The sequence below is a fragment of the Malurus melanocephalus genome, unplaced genomic scaffold (assembly GCF_030028575.1).
Source record: "Malurus melanocephalus ecotype Western Australia unplaced genomic scaffold, MMel_1.1 scaffold_254, whole genome shotgun sequence".
NCBI lineage: Eukaryota > Metazoa > Chordata > Aves > Passeriformes > Maluridae > Malurus > Malurus melanocephalus.
In genome coordinates, this window is record NW_026623486.1 from 390,067 (window position 1) to 404,170 (window position 14,104).

Consider the following 14,104-nt stretch of genomic DNA (forward strand, 5'->3'; position numbering starts at 1 on the left):
AAATATGCAGTTCCTAGAACATGTTTGTTAGTTGAAATGTAATTTGCTTAGGCAAAACTCTCATCCTGACAAATGTTCTGTTTAYAGCATTGGAGTATTTCAGGTTTTGATTAAAATGTGTGCTTTGCCTGCTCACMTCTCTGTGACTTCTCGTGACTAAAGAGAAGGTTTTTAATACTTTGTGGCATTGCCCAGGGAGGTAACYGGCAAACAGCAAAGAGTGATTGAGGCACAAGCAGCTTGGGAAAAATTTTAAAAAAGGGGAATGTGCTTAGGTGCACATGCAAGACCATTTGAAACCATGTTTACTTTGACAAACTTCCTTACCTTCAGAGAATTTTAGCTCTGGCTTACAGTGGTGACTATGAAAATCAGTAACAATCACCATTAATTTCATCAAGACAAAAGACAATCAACATGAAAAGGGAAGTCTTTACAGACAACCTTGGACAGACACTGATTTTTACTGCCAGGATAACATCGTTTTTGGCAACAGTCATATATATTTTACTGAGGATAAAGTTGGATTTAACAATGATAACATTTAWTCAGCCAGCCTTATCTCTAGTATTTAAGACAGTTGTATTCAATTGTCTGCACTTTTTTTACCGTACTGTATTTGAGGTATACTCTGCAAACAGCCTGACAACGATTCCTTGGTTTGGGATCAAGAGTCAAACATTTGCAGATGCTATTTTATCTCCTGGCTCAATTAGCAGGGAAGGGTTGTGAGAAGCAGTTTTATCCTGCTCCTGATAAATTGCCTGACTAAGCACACTTTTTGTACTGGCTGCAGATGTTTACCTGACTCACAGATTCATGAAATCTGACAGAGATGACTTTGAGGTCTCCGTGTATATGCCTGATGTATGCAAATATAATTAATATATTAAATATAAACCATGCTGGGGCAGTAATTACTAAATTGCTTTATGTTTGCAGATATAATGCCAATAATATAATGCCAATTTATACAACTGCCTCAGACTGCAATTTTTAAATACTCTGTGAAATTATTCTCTGAAAATAGGCAACATTTTTGATTAATAATAATAATAATAATAATAATAATAACAATAATAATTATAGGGTTTTCTTCTTCATGAAGGACAGAATCACAAAATGGGTAAGATTGGAAGATATCAATGGAGATTTTGTTATCCAACCTTTCTGCCTGGGCAGGGTTCTCTAGAGCACATTACYCAGGGTTGTGCCCAGCTGGCTTTTGAATATCTCCAGGGAASGAGACTCCACAACCTCCCTGGGCAGCCTGCTAAGGTAATTCTCAAAATCTCTTAATTCACAAATGACAATTTGCTGTGACAGGGAGGTGGAATCCCTGGACATGTGTGTGATGCAGAAATTGTTTGCCTTCAGTTGTAGAACTCGTTCTCAAATGGGAGAGGGCTTCAAGGACAGCTCACCATGGAGCACAAACACRCAAGCAGACAACAGCATCAAGTGCCAAAGACAAAAAAAAACCTTCTTATCTCAAAAATTCTGGCAATCCAGTATGGTTTTGGTCACTTACCTTGACAAAACCAGGCTTTCTTTCATGGAAAACCGCACTTCCAAGACAGACAGAAACATGGATTACTAGAAGGTAGAACAAGAGAAAAAGAAAAATCACTGATGGTAGGAAATAATTATACCTTCAACCWAGCAGTGTGTGTGATGTAAATAACTGCAGCACTTCTTGTAAAAAACCATTTCAGTGTCTGCTGCTTGGAAATGAGATGGACCTGGTCCYCTGGAGACACTGGATCAGGCAGAAATAACCAAGCAGTTAAGAGGGTATTTAACCTCCAAAGCAGGCCAGCTCTTACTTTTGGAAAATCCCCAGCCTGATCCAACCATTGTAACACAAGTTAATTGAAAAGATCAAATAGACAAAAAATCCAGTTTAACTCAAGAATTAAGAGGGAAAATAATGCAGACTTTAATAACTCTTACATTATGCAATAATATTTCAGTGCAGTGAAAGAAAAGTATATCCAGCAGTTAAAAAAATGCTGTGTCCCTGCATCTTGTACTACTGGAGTAGTTTTTTCTCTTAACTATTTCTAAGCTGAGGGATCAATGAGAGGTATTTTTTAAGTGTCTGGGGTACAAACATCCCAAGGAAGGGGAAAAAAACTATTCAGCGTGGCTCGAGGGGTAGGAATAATAGAATGCAACAGAGCAAAGACTGAAATTGAAAAGGAAATATTGATAATTACATGTGTCTGACCATGTAATAGTCTTCCAAGTGCCCTTGTGAAACACTCATTTAGGGTATTTTACATTGATTAAAGACTTGGAAATTTGTTGAAAATAAATCTGTATTGATACAGGAACAAATAAGGTAATGATGTAAGTAAACTTTGATTATTTACACCTCTTTTAATTCTATGATTTCTAGATTGTATTTCCTGGGAAATTATGGTTTTCTTCATTTCTTTTTTGTTGTTAGGTTGTTTTCCTGCCACTTCCATCCTTCCTTCGATTCCATTCTGACATGTTTCACTTCATTGGAAGACACCAGACTTACAGGTTTCAGGAGTTTAAAAGGTAAATGTATATAAACACGAGGTTAGCCTATTTGRAAATTTATTCAGGAACAGAACAGAATGAGTTGCTTATCTGTAATTTTTCTTTTTTTTCTACTAAATAGTCCATTCACTTTAGCTAATTGGTGCTGTCTTAGACTGAATTGATTTCAACTGAAGGAAGATGTCACAGAAAAAGGAATCTGTAAACATTTATGAAAAAATAAAGCTATCATTCTAAGAGGAAAGGAAAGGGAAGCTGCTCATCTGGAAATAACTGCTTTCGTCTCCAAATATTTCCTCTTTTCTCCATGTTCTGCCCCAGATACCCATAAATACCCTTACTAATATTGTATTTAAATCTCTAAAGAACAAAAATCATTGCTACCAGCACTGCTTGTAAATGACTGCAAATATCTCAACAAATAAAAAGTCTATCACCATTTTGTACAAGTGCCTCTTACACCATGATTGCAAACATGATCGCCAAAGGGCAAAGAAATTTTCCACATTTTAGCCAGATCTGAGTTTTCACTTTGGGATACATTTCCTTGTTTTTATTTACACAAGTTACATTTTCAGATATATCCAAACTGTACCCTACCATTCTGTAAGTTCAATTTACAGTCATGCTTTCTAAAAAGATACACAAAATATGCAAATATATGCATATGCAAATTGTTGTCAAAGAGGAAAAAAAAGAAAACCTAATTCAAAACCAAAGTTGTGCACGGCCAAATTTTGAAATAAAGGCGTACATGCAGGTGCACTCACACCATAAACCTGAATTGTTGGCTTTCATCTGCACAGTCACATGTGCAAAGTGCATATTTCTATGTGAAAATGGCCGTGCACAAATTTAGAAGTAGTGTTTAGGCACAGTTGTAAAAGCTCTGTGTCTTTTTTAATTGTCTAATTCAGAWTCTTATGCCCAAATAGTTCTGAAAAAGATAACAGATTCCCAGCTAAGGAGAGAAGCATAAATTCACCAGGGGGTTGGCTAAATCTAGAAAAGAAACTGAAGGTATGTCTAATATTTAGTTTGAAAGGAAAAATCCTCCAGATGAACATGTTTATTGGAATTAAATKGTAAAAATATGGCAAGCTAGAGTTATTGTGAATGTTTTTGAGTCTAATTTGACTGATTCTTACCTAAGCAACTGCAAATCATGCAGAACAAAACACAACCTGGAAACTTTTTTTATTTCTTTGAAGAAATATTTGGGGTTTTGTTATGAAAGATTGAAATAAATCAGATTGAATATAAAAGGTAGAATAAAGATACAGAGGAAGAACAAAAGCACAGCAAGATTCAGTGATTTATTTACTCAAGGTCACAGAGTAGGTCAGCATCAAAGAAATCATGAAGGTGTCTCTACCCAGCCACGTGCAGCCACTTGYGCAGCAATGTCTCTGTATTGCAAACCAGTTTTGCATCCCAACATCCCAATTCTAAAGCTATGGAGTGAATTCAGGCTAACATGTCACAACTCTCTGGTGTGCCCTAGCTTTGGTTTATGCTGAACACTGGGAGGGTCCTGGGCAGACTCTGAGAGCAGCCCCTGTGCTTGGAGCTGCAAACAGGATACATGGATGGCTGAGAAATGCAGTTTCATGGGCAGAGAGAGCCGGAGCGCTGCTGCAGCTGGAGAAAGGGTTAACCTCTGCTGGGATTAGCTGTAATCCCATTAAGGGAGAGAAGGCACAACCAAGGGCAGTGAAGTGCCAAACACCCCTGACAAAGAGAAGGGGCTGCCCTGAGCAGAGGTGATGCTGCCCTGCCCTGGAGGGATCACTGACCCAGCCAGCCTTGCCTCAGCCCGCAGGAAAAACCTCCTGACCCGAAAACACCCAACAAAAATTAAACATGACCACTGTCCAGCATGGGGCAAATCCAGTGTATCAGCATAGGGAAGAGAAAGGAAACTCTCACACATTGATACAGAATCACTAATTTCCTAATCCCTAAGCATTCAGGGATTTTTAAACTATCTGTTTCAGCAAAAAAAAAGACATGATTTTCCATTAGGAGAGTGCAATGGATCATGAATACACAATTACAGCAGATCCCTGACCCTTCAAGAATAAACTAAGCTGTATAAGCATCATTAAAGCAGCATTTTGGGACTGAACACGTGTTTCTCTTACAAAAGTACATAATTTAATAAAATAGCATAAGAAAATCTCTTGGAACATGGTGTGTATTACTAAATCAGAAGAGGGGATTATCTGCTGCCATGCTATTTGATTAAGCATTAACAAGGAAAAACAGCTACTCAGTGCCCGGTGGTAAAGATTAWTACAAATAGAAGCTATCATAAAAGAATAAAAGTCCAACAAAACCCTTATTGGCCAGTTTCAGTCAAGCAGTTTAATCCAAGAGWTGCAGGGGAGCAAACACTAAGAAAACACAAATTTCTAAGATGTGGAATACTTCAACAGCTTTTGGGCAAGCCAAACTTCTATAATTTTACATATTTTATTAATATTACACTAGAGAAAAGTAGATGCTGGACTAAAGAAGCTAATACAAAAATAGTGATACCTAGAAAATATTTCCAGGAGGTCTGTACTATTAGACACACACAAAAAACAAATAAAGTGAGTTAAATGATCACAATCCAATCTTTGAAGTCCCTCAACAAATGTAAACTTCAGTGAATACAATTCATTAAAACCTAATTACAAAAAAATCAATAGTGCAATTTAGCCCAACCCAAAACTTATTGTAATGCAGTGAACATTTAAAAACCCAGGTCTTTATGAATAGGGCTGAAGTGACATTTTATATTACATTGCAGAGTSTCTCTGTAAAGCAATTAGCACAGGCTGCCTTTACTCAGAAAGGATATCACAATGAGGAGCTCTTGTAACTGCATCTGCAAACACCCACTCTCAAGGACGCAGTGAAAAAGGAAATGATACTACTAACAATAGTCTTATAAACTGAATTTAGAAGAAAAATCAACTATTCATACTGAAATACATACCCTTCAGAGTTCACTATTTTTATTGCTGTTCAGGGAATTAAATGGCCACATTTTCTTATAATTATATACAAGGAATTCCACTGAAAATGTTAAAAAAGGAACAATTTGGCCTATAGTCACTATTTTTCAGGGAAATCAGACAGAATTGGTTCAGTGTTACAGTAACCAGCTTTTACTAGAATTATTTTAAAATTTAAATTTTATAATMTTTTCAAAACATTTTAAATGTCCTAAAATGTAAATAAACCACTAGTACAGCATTTTTTAAAAACTAAATAGGATTGAATAGTATAAAAAGATAATTTTGTGTCACAGGTTGCTATAGAGGGCTCTGAACCCATACATTCTGACCAGTCTCTCCTAATGTTTGAGTTTGCAATATGAATTCACACTTTCTTCTCTCAGATTAAAGAACTGATGCTGCCCACATGAGTTCCAAGAAYATTGAATCCACGTGACTTCCTGCATGGACCAACTTCTCATCAATGCTTTGCAGAGGTTGATTTATCCTCTTGACCTTATTTCAATTACTGTAATTAAGGCATGCTTGGGTAATACACACAGAGGCCAAGCAGCCACCAAGCAGAACGTAAGCAAAATGAAAATTGAAATAAATGAGGCAAATCACACTGTTTCCTTTAGAATTATCTCCTCAGGGCCCCATCAATAATTTTCATCTKYTTCAATTCCAATAGTTTGGGKTTTTTTTAAAGACCCCARAGYTTTCCTCAGATAACCAAAGWACTCATCTCACCCATTCCATCGTAYCCTGTTTGRTCTGTGCCAGCAGAATAAAACAAACACCAGAAGAAGGTGGCACCATGCTGGAGGTGAGGGGGAGGTCTCACACATTCTGGCACAGTCAGAGGCTGAAGCAGCTGTCTGATATTTGTGTGCATTTATATTACATTTAACCAAGCWAAGAGATCACACACACCCTCACAAAACCCAATAAAACACCACAGAGTGTCACCAATGAACATCCTTCGATCAACTTTAGCTAGTTTATATCATAAGCATGCTTCAATATCCAGTTAGAGCTGAGGGCCTAAAAAACCTCTAATAAGGAGCAATGAGGATCTAAAAATGATGCATGGTGGCAATGTGCTAAAAAGGTAAAAAAMCATTCCTGTACTGGCTATAATTGCAATGGAAATAACATATAAACTAATAAGCTATAACATTTGGAAGAAGCAGCTTACAAGGGCAGAGATAACAAAAACACTATTAAAAAAGAACTCAATGATGTTGCTAATACTTCACAGAAGAAGGTCGAGTCCTTCAATAATTCCAGAGAAGTACTCACCAAGAGTTTTCACAGCACCATATTGGCTCCAGCAGCAGAAGCACGGTGTTAAACTTTGAGTCAGAAGATAGATTTCAGTGGGACTCCATCCCTGCTCCAGGAGGGTGTTATAACGAGCTAAATTTGTGTTTGGTAGCAAAGATAGAAATGCCATACACCTAGGTAAAAGGGAATTGAGAAAAATGCCTCCTCCTCACCAAGTTCCACAGGCAGTATGATTTCTGTCTGGATTAAATAAATACTGAGCTGAAGGACTGAGTTTGTCCGTGGGCTAAGAGGTTCATATATGCCAGAAAAATTCATTTGAACTSTTCTCATAAGATTTTGGGTGATTTCATTAACTTTTCACTACCTTGAGTGTCATCTGAGCTGCACACAGCAAATAGCCTGACTGAGGAATATCAATGACCTCCTATTTCCAAACAGAATGTATATTCAGACAATTTTATTAGACTTCAATGCTTACACTGCAAAATTAAACTGAGGAAACAATGCATTCAAAATTAAATAACTGAAACTAATCAGGCAGAATTAAAAGGAAAAGCTAATTAGATTTTGTAAGCCACTTTTGTTTCTGAACAATATAAATATAGCTATATTTTCTATATATTTATGATACATTTATACAGAACTCAAATCTGAGGTGAAAGTAGCAGCTGAATTAAAAAAAAAATCAGCAGTTCCTTTGAGTGTATCCTTTGATAAAACAATAAACTCTTCAATCTATCAGTAAGGCTCTGCAAGGTCTTTAAAAGAGTTTTGAAATGTCAAGGTTACATTGCASAGGCTGCAGAATCCTGACTTAATAGGAACAGAATTTATTATTTTTTAACAAAACATTAATAAAGCACCTATTTAGAGACTATCTGATGTTTTTAAATGAGTTATTACAGAATGAAAGTTAATAGTGCAAATAGGATTTCTGCCCAGAGCATCTCCTTAAAGGATGATTCAAAGGATGAGCCACAAAATATAGCAGAAAAAATTGCTCATGTTGCCAAAGGGGACTCAGWAAGAATAAACTTCTGCTGAGAAGTCCTTTAGAAGATGACACAGGCCACAAGGGAGGTCAGCAGAGAACATTTGTGACTGGATGTGTCTGGCAGTGCCTGCACCAGTGGATCAGGCAGAACCAGCCCACTGCACCCATTCAGATATTCAGAGTGCCCAGCAGCTGGCCATGGCTCAGAAACTGTGAGAGTATAAATGTGCCAGCATGCAGGTCCATAAACTAATCCAGGGCTAGCAGGCACTGAAAATTAGGAAATGGAAGCTGATAAATTCAAAGGGCAATACTGGATCCAGACCTTTAACACCAACTTCTATTTTATGTCCAAATGTAAATAATTTACAAGTTTATGACCTGTAAGCATTTCCCTCTTACTACCACTCAGCCAACATTCAATTCTCTTCTCTGCTTTCTCTTGCACAGACATTCACTGGCTCTGTGCATTTTGTGACCCAAGAACTTGTAAGGAAAGAGAAACACACTCCAGAGCATGGCAACATCACAGAATTGATCCCAGCTGGACAGATCACCTTCCTCAGCCCTGTTTGCACGCTGTGTTTATGCACTCTGCACATCTAAAGTATTTCTGCATCRTGCTTTTCACACACAGAGGGCAAATCAGGTGGCACCCCTTGGTATAGAGCCCCTAAAAGAGACAGATGGGGATCCACTCTGAGCACCTCACCAACCCTTGCAGGCTCACATGATTTGGGACAATGGTTCAGAAAGAAATAAATCAAAGGAGTCACAATCACCAAGGTTTCAGAGAAAAAAAATAAAATGGCTTCTAAAGAAGGATTTGTAAACAAAGAACAGCTCAGCAATACAGAAAAAATTGTGTGTTTTTCAGTTTTCAATCAAAATAAAAATAATTCATGTTCTAAGCAGACGAAAATTTAGAGGAACTTGTTTTTGTGATGTTTGTATTAAATCTGTGTTAAATCTGTTTAATATCACATTGCAGAGTTAGGTGAAAACATTTCATATTTTCCCCATATGTGAGAAGTGCTTGAAATGTTTTGGTACATAATGTAATAGTTATGGCTTAAAAATACACAATATACTTGGGAGGGAAAAGAAAAAGTGCAGACGAAATAATCACAAGTCATGTGACACATGGGAGCCCAAAGAATACCGCTCATGACTCCTCCAGTTAAAGCAATATGATACAAATCACMATTATCATACACCATATAGCACTACAAAGACCCCAAAATCCTAAATAGTCCTAATCACAGCTTCACGAATCTCCTTGAGAGCAGTGATGCAATATTTGCAGATTTCTATAGTATGAAGATTTATTCTTTTGTTGAAATGTGGAAGTCCTTTCCAATTTTGCTGCAAGTCAACTCAATMGAAACTAAGTTTAATTAAACATGATTCATTCTGCTTTCCAAGCCAGGTATTTTGTGTATGCTGTGGTAAATGTATGATAATCAAAGCTCCTGCTTCTGAGGACAAAATGTATTTTCATGAAGGTCAGCTTCTGTCATGAAGAGATTTTCATTTGGAGCATAAAAAATATCCCCATCGAAGAAAAAAACTGTTCAGAACTACCTGTTAACTGCATTTGTCCCTTTCTCAGGCAGAAAATATTTTCTATATTTATTTTAATTGACGCATTCATTTTTTCTTGTTCACTRAATTTGCTTGAGCTCCACCTTTAAGGCAAGGTCCTACCTCTGACTCTGCTGGGATTACAGTCTCACCTCAAACTCCATTCTAAATTGGCCATAATTTGATAAATTTATTTAAACTATATTTATTTAAATTATAAAGGTTGAGCTAAAATGGAATAGGGGCTACAGTTSAGTTAAGCACCCAAGAATTGAAATGTTTAAGTAGTTAATATAATTTGGATCCAAAATGTTATTATTTTCAATATCCTCAGTAGATTAGGGATCATTTTCCTGCTTGTAAACCAGCCACCAATTATTCTTCCATTGCTCTGGAAATATTCCAGAAATCATTATATAGTCCTCTATTTTCTGACAGGCAGCTAGTTTGTGTTTTTCATACATCTATTTATTGCAAAAAAAAATAACCTTAGACTAAAGGGCTGACAGATTCTTAGATACCTATAATTACCTACATTTATAATTTCAAGTGTAATGATTATTTAACAATACTGTATTAATGTTTTAGCTATTCCTCAAAAATGAAAACATGTGAAGAAGATTACTCTGAAAGTACGACACAGGGAGCAGACTAATTTTTTTTAATCAACAACCAGCTCTCTATAAGATTATTCTGCAACTAATCATTTCGCTGCCAGCAGCAAAATAAAACAGACTCCCCTGAAGTAAGTTTGTCTTGGTAGGGTTTCAAGATAACAGATTGTGACACAAACCTCCTCAGGTTCATACAGTTGYGCTGTTTTGCCATTTTGAATAAACACTTCTGTTGAAATGTTTATCCATTAACCATGCAAAGAACAGTTTCATCACAAGCACAAAYATCTTTTTTATGTAGATGAAATGAGTGAGTATACATACCTTAGAATCTCACAGACAGCAATTCCTTGATATCACAAGCAAGGTTCCAAAACACTCATGCAGAGCTGAAAGACATAATTTTGTGCTTCCATGAAAAAGATTATCACCAGAAAATGGACACCCACTAATACTCTCAGTTAACTGATTTCCTCTTGTAGACTTTACCTGTAATTCTTTATCCTTTAAAATATTCCCTCCCTGAAATCTAGAAATAATGTCATAGACACTTGCAATATTATTTTCACACCTGTGAGGACAAACGTGTTTTCACATTTTGAAGACCCCACCTACTGTCCAGAGCATGGACACAGCACTTTACTGGTCACAACTGATCCCTACTGGAAAAGATGAATACTGTAACAAATGTCTGAATGAACTGGGGCACAGGTCTCAATGTTCAAATCCTCACAGAGGTCTTTAGAAACCCTGACCTCGCCTATGGCTTGTTCCAGAGCTGTCCAGCTCACCCAGTTTCCTTTTCTGTGTGATGTTTGAACAGAAATGAATATCTAGGACACTTTTTTCCATGGGTTGACTTCTGTTCCTAAGCATTTATCTGTCTAAGATAGTAATTCCATAGCATGGCATTTACAGGGTTTATTCAGAGATGCACTTTCCTATTTGACAAGAGGCATTTGTTTCCCAGATGTTTTTAGACCCCATCTCGAGGCAGCAGCACTGACTGTAGATGTGGGTTCTGCCCCCAGAGCACCTGAGAACTTGCAACAATGGAATAAATYCTTGGCATTTTAACAGTGTTTGCTTCTTCCCCACATTCTCACATGAAGGGCATCTTCCATTCCCCTAAAATCKCCTAAGACATTTCTACTCTCTCCCCAAGATTTGGGAAGTTCATTCCCCACTACATTCCAAGGATGATGGAGGTCTGTCTGTCCTTGTGTTTATGCCGAAGCTGATGTTTGGAAGAACAGATGGGCACTAAGTGTTCTTAGCTGGGAATCCTATTTCCTTCCCACAGATGACTTGACTTTTTAAAAGGAAAACAAATTAAATGAAAAGTCAAAACAAGGGRCTTGAGCAGAGCAAATGTGTGAAAAGCTCTGGAAAACATCAGGACTAGCTCTAGCCCACACCAAAAACCTATGTAAAAATCATGCAAGCTGGCAAAGTGTTACACCAGAATTTTCATCTTAATCAGAAAAAAATGCCAATCATTTCCTTTGTTAATATATAATCAAAATWCTAATATACTGAAACAAATTTAAAAATACAGGGATATAAAATAGTTTCTGTCATCTGAAAGGTTTTTAAACTACTTCATGTGCTTACCAGTTTTGGTGTTTCTGTGCAAAAGGTACTCAACTTTGGGGAAAAAGTCATTTAAGGACAAAATGGCTTCAAAGGTACACTGAAAATAAGGTGGTAATAAATCTTGGTCACTATTTGCACCACTGAGAAAAGCAAAATTACTAAATCCTTTTAATTTCTCTCAAAAATACCCATATTTGCTAAAAAAAAAATGGCCATATGTTTCAGTTTTATAAACATATCAAGTATACAGAGCCAGCTAGCAGAGAAGCAGTATTTAACCAACCATTTCTTTTCACAGTAAATTGTCAATTCTTGAAGATTTTGGAGGTCAACACTTCCTTGTGGCTCTGTTTGTTTGTKCAGTTTGTAGAAGAGCACAGAATCTGTCTCTGGCATTTAATTAGGGGAATGCAGACACGAATGAACAGGAATTATTTATTCTTGTTCTTTTAAAATCTTGTTTCCTTATTGTTACTGTAAGATAAACAAAGCTGGTCCTACACCTGAAACAAAACTTGTCCCTTATTTTGCAGTGTTGTGTCAGTGCAGGCTCCACTGAGTCTAATAAACCTGTGCCCTGTTTCAGGGGCTCACCTTAGCAGACCTCAGGAAATGATGAGCAAGGCTTTAAACAGATCCAGAGAAAATTCTGTGGGTCTGAATCAAGTAGAGCAGTGTTTGGCTGACAGGAAATTCATAGAATCTATTTTGCATAGGGCTCAGGGCAAGGGAAGCTAACAGCTCTAAATTACTCTATAGTCAATGACGATAAGAGGCATTACAAATCATTCAGAGCAGCTAAATTTAATCTGTAAAATTGTCTCTAAAACTGGAAAAATGCTTCTAATCCCATTTCTATAAGCCAGAAGTATGGTTTATATGAGACACAAAACACCTAAAGCAAAGATAAAGCTGAACAGTTCAGAATGGGATTCTGGAAAGGATTTGAACAAAATCAGGAGGTGCCCAGAGTTCACTAATGGGAAATGTTGAAGAAAAGAAGAGAAATATCTGTAATCCCAAAATTTATCAGAGTCTGGCATGTCTACCTCTCCAGACAAATCCAGAGTCCAGCATCCATTCAGAAAGGAAATAAGAGTATTGTTACCAACCACCTTTCCTTACACAGTGGTTATAGCCCCATTTCTTTTCCGTAGGGAAGAGCTCTCCAGATCTAGGCTTTTAAGTGACTGTCACATCTAGGATCATTATTGAGATAATTGTTGTAGATGATGTTCAATTTGCTGAAGTTCTTAATTATTTGATAACAGAACTGAAAAGTAGGATCCAAACAAACCCRCAAAACAAAAGCACAAAACAAACCAGAAGAGAAAATGGCCTTGCTATACATATTTAATGAAACAGTGAAAATATCCTGCATGAAGACTTAGAGAGTTAAATTGAAAATGTGTGTATGATAAATGGATATAATACTGTCTATGTAATGGGTTTCCTATTTAAATTTTGTGAGGATTTAATCAGTTGGGCACAGCTGTGCAGGATGCACCATAAACTACGTTGAAAAATATGTAGACATGTACATTTATCTGCTACAAATTAAGCTCACTTAGAGGTGGTCTTAATGGACCATGTAGCAATCATTACAAGCATAAATTCTAAACTGTCTGTTTCCAGTGAATTTGCTTTGAAAAAAAATTAATGCTCATCCTTAGTGGAGCACAGTAATAAATGGAAGTACCCTTAATCTGTTAAGCACTAATAACCTAGCAATTATTCATTATGAACCCCATGCTGTATAATGTATGTCTGTTACAATTTTATTAGCCATTCTTTACTTAACCTGCAAAGGTATAATTTTTATTCCAACTTACACCTTATAATTATATGATGTTTTAAGTGATGTGCCATTAAATTTACAGAATGCTCTGTCCCACTGGTTTATCGTAAAACATCTGTACAGTAAAGCATTGTTACAGCTYGTGATCATTTGTGACTGTCAGAATTTCTGCTTCTGTGAAAAGCAGCAAAGCCCACCTGAGAGATCAAAAAGCAATGGCTTTAATACAATGGCACATGTAAATAACACAGAAATTATTTAAGGTGGAAAATGCATACCATTGTATTCAAAGTGAATGAGGGACCCAGCTGGAGCTGCTAGAAGGTCCCAGCAGTTGTAGGTTCTCCTACAGGATTGTCATTTGCAGTCACAGCCATGCTATTCTGTCCATAGAGRAAAGAGAAACTATCTCCATCCACTGAAGGGCCCTTCCTCACCCAGATGCTGCAGGGCTGACCATAATGAAGATTTTCAAAGCACAGAGAGGAAATCCATGCTTTTCAGTAACTTCTCTGGGTTTGCATCTTTTCTGCCGTCCCCCAGTCAGAAATAGTGTTTGTTGCTCTGGGAGAGCAGAAGAACCCATCAAGTTTCTTGAATAAACCAAAAAAGGACTTGGAAATAGCAAACTCTGAGCTCAAGCGAGCGACAGGCCAAGTTTTTGTTGTGGAGAAATGATGTGTCTCAATCTCATTCATTGAAAGAA